A 6898-nucleotide genomic window follows, 5' to 3' on the forward strand; every position below is an offset into this window, starting at 1 on the left:
AACACATTGGTGCTGTTTAAATAAAGGATAATAAATACATTACTAACCGACCATGCAGCATGTGTATTTGATAGGTGGCTGGTTCTAAAAGGATAATCTGATTAGATAAGGTATGATAGAAACCCACACACCACCTATTGGGAAATGCAGAACATGATTGATCTCTAGGCACTGCAGAGTACTGGAACTAAATAAGTAAAGTACCTATGAGTATGAGAATTTGTTTCTGCTCATCACATCATAATACTTTCATGAACACTTTCTGCAAGACTCGTGTGTGCAACAGTATGGGGGTTATTTATCAAAGTCCAAATATATATCTCAATATTTTCTGAAAAACGACTCCGACCAAATCCGCACAGGGTTTTTGGGCTTATTTATTAATACACTTTCCCGAAAATTTTGTTTGTGGGAAAAAATGTCAAAAATGAAATTTTCAAGATTTTTTCGGATTTTTCATCCGAAAAATCCGAATTTTGCCAGAAAACTCCGAAAATTTCAGGGTATTGACAAAAACTCAGCTGGCATCAAAAAATCATTGGGACTTCTCCTACTGACTTATATGCAGCCTCGACAGGTCTGAGATGCGGATTTTCAGATTCTGACTTTTCCATCCTCTGGGTTTAATAAATTCCGAAAAATTTGTGATTTTTTTAAAAGTTAGGTTTTATAAAAAAAAATCACAAATTTTTCCTGATTTTTGCATTCAGAGTTTAGTAAATAACCCCCTATGTTTCAATAGGTTCAGACTGTCATCTCAGATTTTCCTATCACCCTCACAAACTAGGTTAGGGTGGTGGCTGACAAAGCTACTTGCCCAGCAACAAATCTCCTCTGCTTCGGGCGACTAATTTCCCCTAAATGTCTTCCCGCCGGCTATAATGTAAATCGCCGGCGGGATTGCACTTGAAACGTTTTATTTTCCGAAGTCGCTTGAAGATTCCACGTGAGGCAACTTCAGGAGGCTTTGGAAAACAAAGCGCTCTGAGTGCCATCCTGCTGGCGATTTACATTCTAGCTGGCGAAAGGAATCTAGGAGATTTTAGGGCAACTAATCTCCCCCAGTAGCCTCGTCTGCCCCTACCCCTAATCTCAAAAGCAGCCAATGAATGTGCCAATTTGTTTTGGGCTGTGGCTAATCCCACATAATGCCACAATGCTGGTTGGGTGCACACCCAAGGCCATAGTACTAGGAAGCAACACTGCTAACTAATTTAGCATATAGGTAATGGCAACCCTGTGTTGAGTAGGGAATGGAATGTTTTTGCCACGTGTTTTTTATATCACCAAATAAAAATTGCTAACGATACTATCTATGACAATGATAACAGTGCTCCGGGGTAAACCCGGTCAGCACACACAAATGATGTCAACTTTCAAAATAAAAATATATATATAATAAAATTGCTTTTATTTTCGTGCAGGAAAACAATAGAAAAAAATTCCCACGGACCTCAATGCATTTGTTGCAAGAAAAAAATCCCCTTTGACTTCAATGCATGTCGAGCAAGAAATGATAAAAAAACAAAAGTTGCAGCAATATGTCGCCATTTTGCTAATTCTTTTACAGGATTGGGAGTTTTCCGGTGAAGGGAAACAGGACAGTTTCTCTCATTATATAAGCAGAATGTAGATGAGAGTTTCCTTGGTTATTTCTTGTATAATAGGTTTCAGGGAAAGGTACCGTCATACCCCTCAAACTTCACAAATAGAGAACAGTTTCACTCTGGAGAACGTATCAATCAACCAGTGATTCCTTTATTAGAAATGCACTACATGTTTCAGATCAAAGATACTTACTCAGGAGTCTATGTATAACATAAGCACAAAGATCCTTCCTCAGGAGTCTATGTATAACATAAGCACAAAGATCCTTCCTCAGGAGTCTATGTATAACATAAGCACAAAGATCCTTCCTCAGGAGTCTATGTATAACATAAGCACAAAGATCCTTCCTCAGGAGTCTATGTATAACATAAGCACAAAGATCCTTCCTCAGGAGTCTATGTATAACATAAGCACAAAGATCCTTCCTCAGGAGTCTATGTATAACATAAGCACCTGAGGAAGAATCTTTGATCCCAAACATGTAGTGTATTTTCTAATAAAGGGATCACTGGTTGATTGATACGGTTCTCCAGATTTATACTGTTGTCTATTTGTGCAGTTTCTCTCATTACTAGTGCTGAATAACCGTCCAAATGTCTTAAATGATGCATCTGTCGCATATCCTGAATTTCAGATGGTAATTATCCAGCATTAAAGGAGCACTCCAATGCATCTCAGCTAATATATTGGCCTCCTGTAAGGGCTCTTAGGGCTCTTACACGTGGCTGTTTTGGCCTGTGCTCCCCTGCGCTGCACTTTCTTCCGTTCAGCCGCAGGAGAGAGCGCAGGAGTAGACACAGTCAATTATTTAGAAGGGGGCTGTACTCACACAGACGCATGACTGCGTCTACTCCTGCGCTGCCCCAGCGTCCGAACAGAAAAAAACACAACGCAGGGGAGCGCAGGCAAAAATGGCCGTGTGTAAGAGACCTTAGTATCAGAAAAGATTCTTTAAAGAAAAATAATGTGAATAGTTTAAAGTTTTCACACTTTAAACCTTTCTCCCCAGTTGCTTCTTACCAATGGAACTCAATCCTTTACATCAAAGTAAATAGGATTCCTCAGCCAAGTACCATCCTGAGTTGATTTATTTGTCCCACGGGCTCATTCTACCCACAAAGCCCAATTACACGCACAATACCACTTGCAAGGGACTGTCATTAACCCATGAAGAAGCAATTATCCCATTTAAATGGCAGAAAACATAGAGTTTGCCTAAAGTGAAGCGCAAGGTTTGCAGGGCAGCTTTCTCATCTGTGGTTAAAGTCAAACAAAGAGATTTGTGTGTTCTATGTGGCATTATGATAGCATTAAACAATTTCTCAAGATGTAACTCAGCAAAAGAAAAGCCACATTAAATGGAACATACATGAGCCCCAAACATGACTCGTCTTCTCCTGATCTTTTTGTGTGGTTATTAAATAAAACTGCAATACTTTCCAACTTCTATGTAGTCGGTTAATTAGCCATAAAAATAATGTTTGCAGGTCAGGGTAGACTAAAAATGATTAATGATGATGCCATACAAAGGTGTCTATGGGACCCTTGGGCTAGCTGTGGTCCATCAGTATATATTTGAGGGTAACAGTTGGTCTGTGAGCTTCCATTTGTATAGCCCTGCAATTCACACAGACTTAGGGGCAGATTTGTGGCTAACGCTAGCGACTTTTGGCCAGAAATCACATCCGCAGGGACATCGCCAATTCATAATCAGGCACAGATGACAATTCACTAGCGAAAGAGACCGTCACTAGCGTTTGTTTGCACTCTAATGGTGAAAACACCACTACCAAAACTGAAGTGAGGATTTTTTTTTACATTTTATGCTCCCTGTTTTGCAGGGAAAGCTTGATTCAAAGCAGGGCACAATGCACTCATTATGAAATAAATGAGTTACCACCTCCAGCTGAGCTCCAAAGACACTGACCATGAAACTCACTTTTGCTGTGATGTTCCCTATAGTTTGTATAAATCTTAGTGACTCCAACTATTTCAATACCAAGATGAGAAAACACGATTGGCATTGACGGGATTAGAAGAGGCTGTGATAAAAGATTGCAAAGATGTCACCGTGGAACTGGAGTAATTACATGCAGACATCATAATCTTGGCACCTAGTGAGAGAGCTATTGGATGAAGGGCTCCATATATCTTATCAACTAAGAACAGAGGATAAACCTCAAACTGTGAGATCATTATCTGCAATGTGGTCAGAGAGGAACAAATAAAAACGACTTGGGGCTAGACACAAAACTTTCAACTAAATGCAATAGGGCTCTTTTAAGAGTAATGTGCAAAGTGCAATTTTGGGATCAAATTGCCAAATATATAGCTTCATTGCAGCCAAGCACAGCATCGCATTCTCTGCGACTGTTTGCCTTGCATAGATATTTTTCAAGAGTGGTATCTGCCATTTCTATTAGTCTAGTAGGGAATTGGGTACAGAAGGCATGGAAGAATTGAAATTACCTGAAAAACACCTGAAAAACTGAAATTACAGTGAAACTGTTTTATTTCTCAGTTTGTCACTATGTCATGGAGACGTTTAATACCCCATGAGTCCCATTGAGCAATGTCGAGGAGAGAGGAAAAATGTGAGAGGGATCTGTTGCCCCAAAGTCCACTTTGACCACACCAGCCGCACCCCTGTACATATTTCAATGCCTTTTGGAATGCGTTATCCACAGGTAGCCTCGGAGTGGTAAAAGTGTAAAATGTCAAACAAACCCCCTAGAGTCAACAGGCTAATGCGCCAGGCCCCATTGGATAAGGGGGGGGGGGATTAGCCCTTCCGCATCTGCAAATGTACTACTATGCTAGTCAATTAGCGTTCATACATAACTGGTTTAACCCCGACCCCGAAAACACACTCACAGCTTTACACGCCACGCTGGCGGGCTCTCTCGAAGCAATTAGAAATACGCCTTACAGGAAAGCCAAAGACACCCCTGAACTGCCACCCACGCTAAGCTACCCACAAAGAGCCTGGATGCTTGCCACTAAAGTTCTTGCAAAAGCTGCAAGCCTTCCATCCCCCTATACCCCACTATGGAGAAACTCCAATCTGCAGCACCTAGTTCATCTACCGGACTTTACGTACTGGCCAAAATTAGAGGTCAGACACCTATCGGATCTCTTAGTTAACAGCACCTTCCCGACCCTTACCCAGCTAGCGACTAAACTGAACCACCCAAACATAGCTTGGCACCGATATTTCCAACTCAGACATGCATTTGCGGCCCAATTTGGTACCCTGGTAATCTGTACAAACAACCAACCACATGAAGACAGGCTTTGGGACCCGAATCCACAAAAGCTGGTCTCTGGGCTGTACAAGATACTAATATCCACCATCCATAGTCCACTTAACAAAGCAAAAAACAAGTGGAATGGCCTTATCCCTGCTCTAGATGATGATATGTGGGAAGATGCAATAGGGGAACTATACAGCTTTCTAATCTCTACAAAAGATAGGATGGTGCAATTCCGTATCATACATTGTACATATATTACTCCAATCAGGCTCAAAGCCATGGGCAAAAGTCCCAATGGAAACTGTCCCAAATTCAAGCACCCGGACGCTGACTTCTTTCATTTGCTTTGGTCATGTCCCCTGATACAGGGATTCTGGGCCAAGGTGATAGCCTACCTGACTAATGAAATTCTGCTCCCTGGAGCACTAACACCACCAGAGGTGTGCCTACTGGGACTGGTGGACGAATTGGCACCTCTAAATAAAACGCGGTATTTACTAAAAACCCTTCTATTTTACGCCAAAAAGCAAATTGCCATGACATGGATGAGCCCACAACCCCCTACAATAAAGCAATGGGTAAAACTGATCAATACCAGGCTCCCGATGATAAAACTAACATACATAGCCAGACAGTGCCCAGAAAAATTTGGGAAAATCTGGGAACCCTGGTTGGAGCTCTGTCCCGAAGTAGACCCAGAGTCTCAATAAATGCGTGTATATGAGAGAACATATATGTAATATAACTATTTCTTTTTAAGCAAATTGATTCTTATATAAGCACGCTCCAATCCTGTGAGACTTGGAAGTAACATGTAATACTCACTTTAACCTAATACGTGGCAGACTTTATGCTCCAATTGTGTACCTTGATGCCTTAATCTGATATGTTGTGGTCCTGCGTGACCAACTGCCCTTTAATCACCAATGCCTACATTGTCTGTTATTAAGTGTGTTGTTTGTTTCAAAACGCAAAATAAAAACCTTTTAAAAAAAAAAAAGTGTAAAATGTAGAAAAGAGTAAAATGTATAGGAGGTTGTCTTCTAGTATTATAGAGGTATTGTCAAGATGAGGGACTAGCCACCAATGAGCATAGGTCAGCTGTCTGGCCAAGAAATACAGTTTCAAGTTGGGGAGGACCAATCCCCCATGGGTAACTGGGGCTTGCAGAATTATAACGTGTAAGCACGGGGGCTATCACCTCCCCATAGGAACGTCCTGATTATGTTGTCTATATGTTTGAATCAGGGATCCTCAACCTTTTGAATCAGGGATCCTCAACCTTTTGAACCTGTGAGCAACATTCAGAAGTAAAAGGAGTTGGGGAGCAACACAACCATGAGAAATGTTCTTGGGGTGCCAAATAAGTGCTGTGATTAGCCATTTGGAAGCCAATGTGGTTTGTCAACCTACATTGAGGCTCTGTTTGGCAGTATACCTGTTTTTTATACAACAAAAACTTGTCTCCAAGCCTGGAATTTGAAAATAAGCAGCTGCTTTGAGGCCACTGGGGGCAACATACAAGGGGTTGGTGAGCAACATGTTGCTCACGAGCTGCTGGTTGGGGATCACTGGTTTGAATCATTAGGGGGTAGATTCACTAAGGGTCGAATTTCGAAGTAAAAAATACTTCGAAATTCGACCCTCGAATTGAAATCCTTCGACTTCGAATATCGAAGTCGAAGGATTTAGCGCTAAACATTCGTTCGATCGATCGAACGATTCGAAGGATTTTAATCCAACGATCGAAGGAAAATCCTTCGATCAAAAAAAGGTTAGCAAACCTATGGGGACCTTCCCCATAGGCTAACATTGACTTCGGTAGGTTTTACCTGCCGAAGTAGGGGGTCGAAGTTTTTTTTAAAGGGAAAGTACTTCGACTATCGAATGGTCGAATAGTCGAACGATTTTTAGTTCGATTCGTTCGATTTCGTTCGTATTCGAACGAATTTAACCAATTCGATGGTCGAAGTACCCAAAAAATACTTCGAAATTCGAAGTATTTTTCATTCGAATCCTTCACTCGAGCTTAGTGA

The sequence above is a fragment of the Xenopus laevis genome, chromosome 6L (genome assembly GCF_017654675.1).
Source record: "Xenopus laevis strain J_2021 chromosome 6L, Xenopus_laevis_v10.1, whole genome shotgun sequence".
Lineage (NCBI taxonomy): Eukaryota > Metazoa > Chordata > Amphibia > Anura > Pipidae > Xenopus > Xenopus laevis.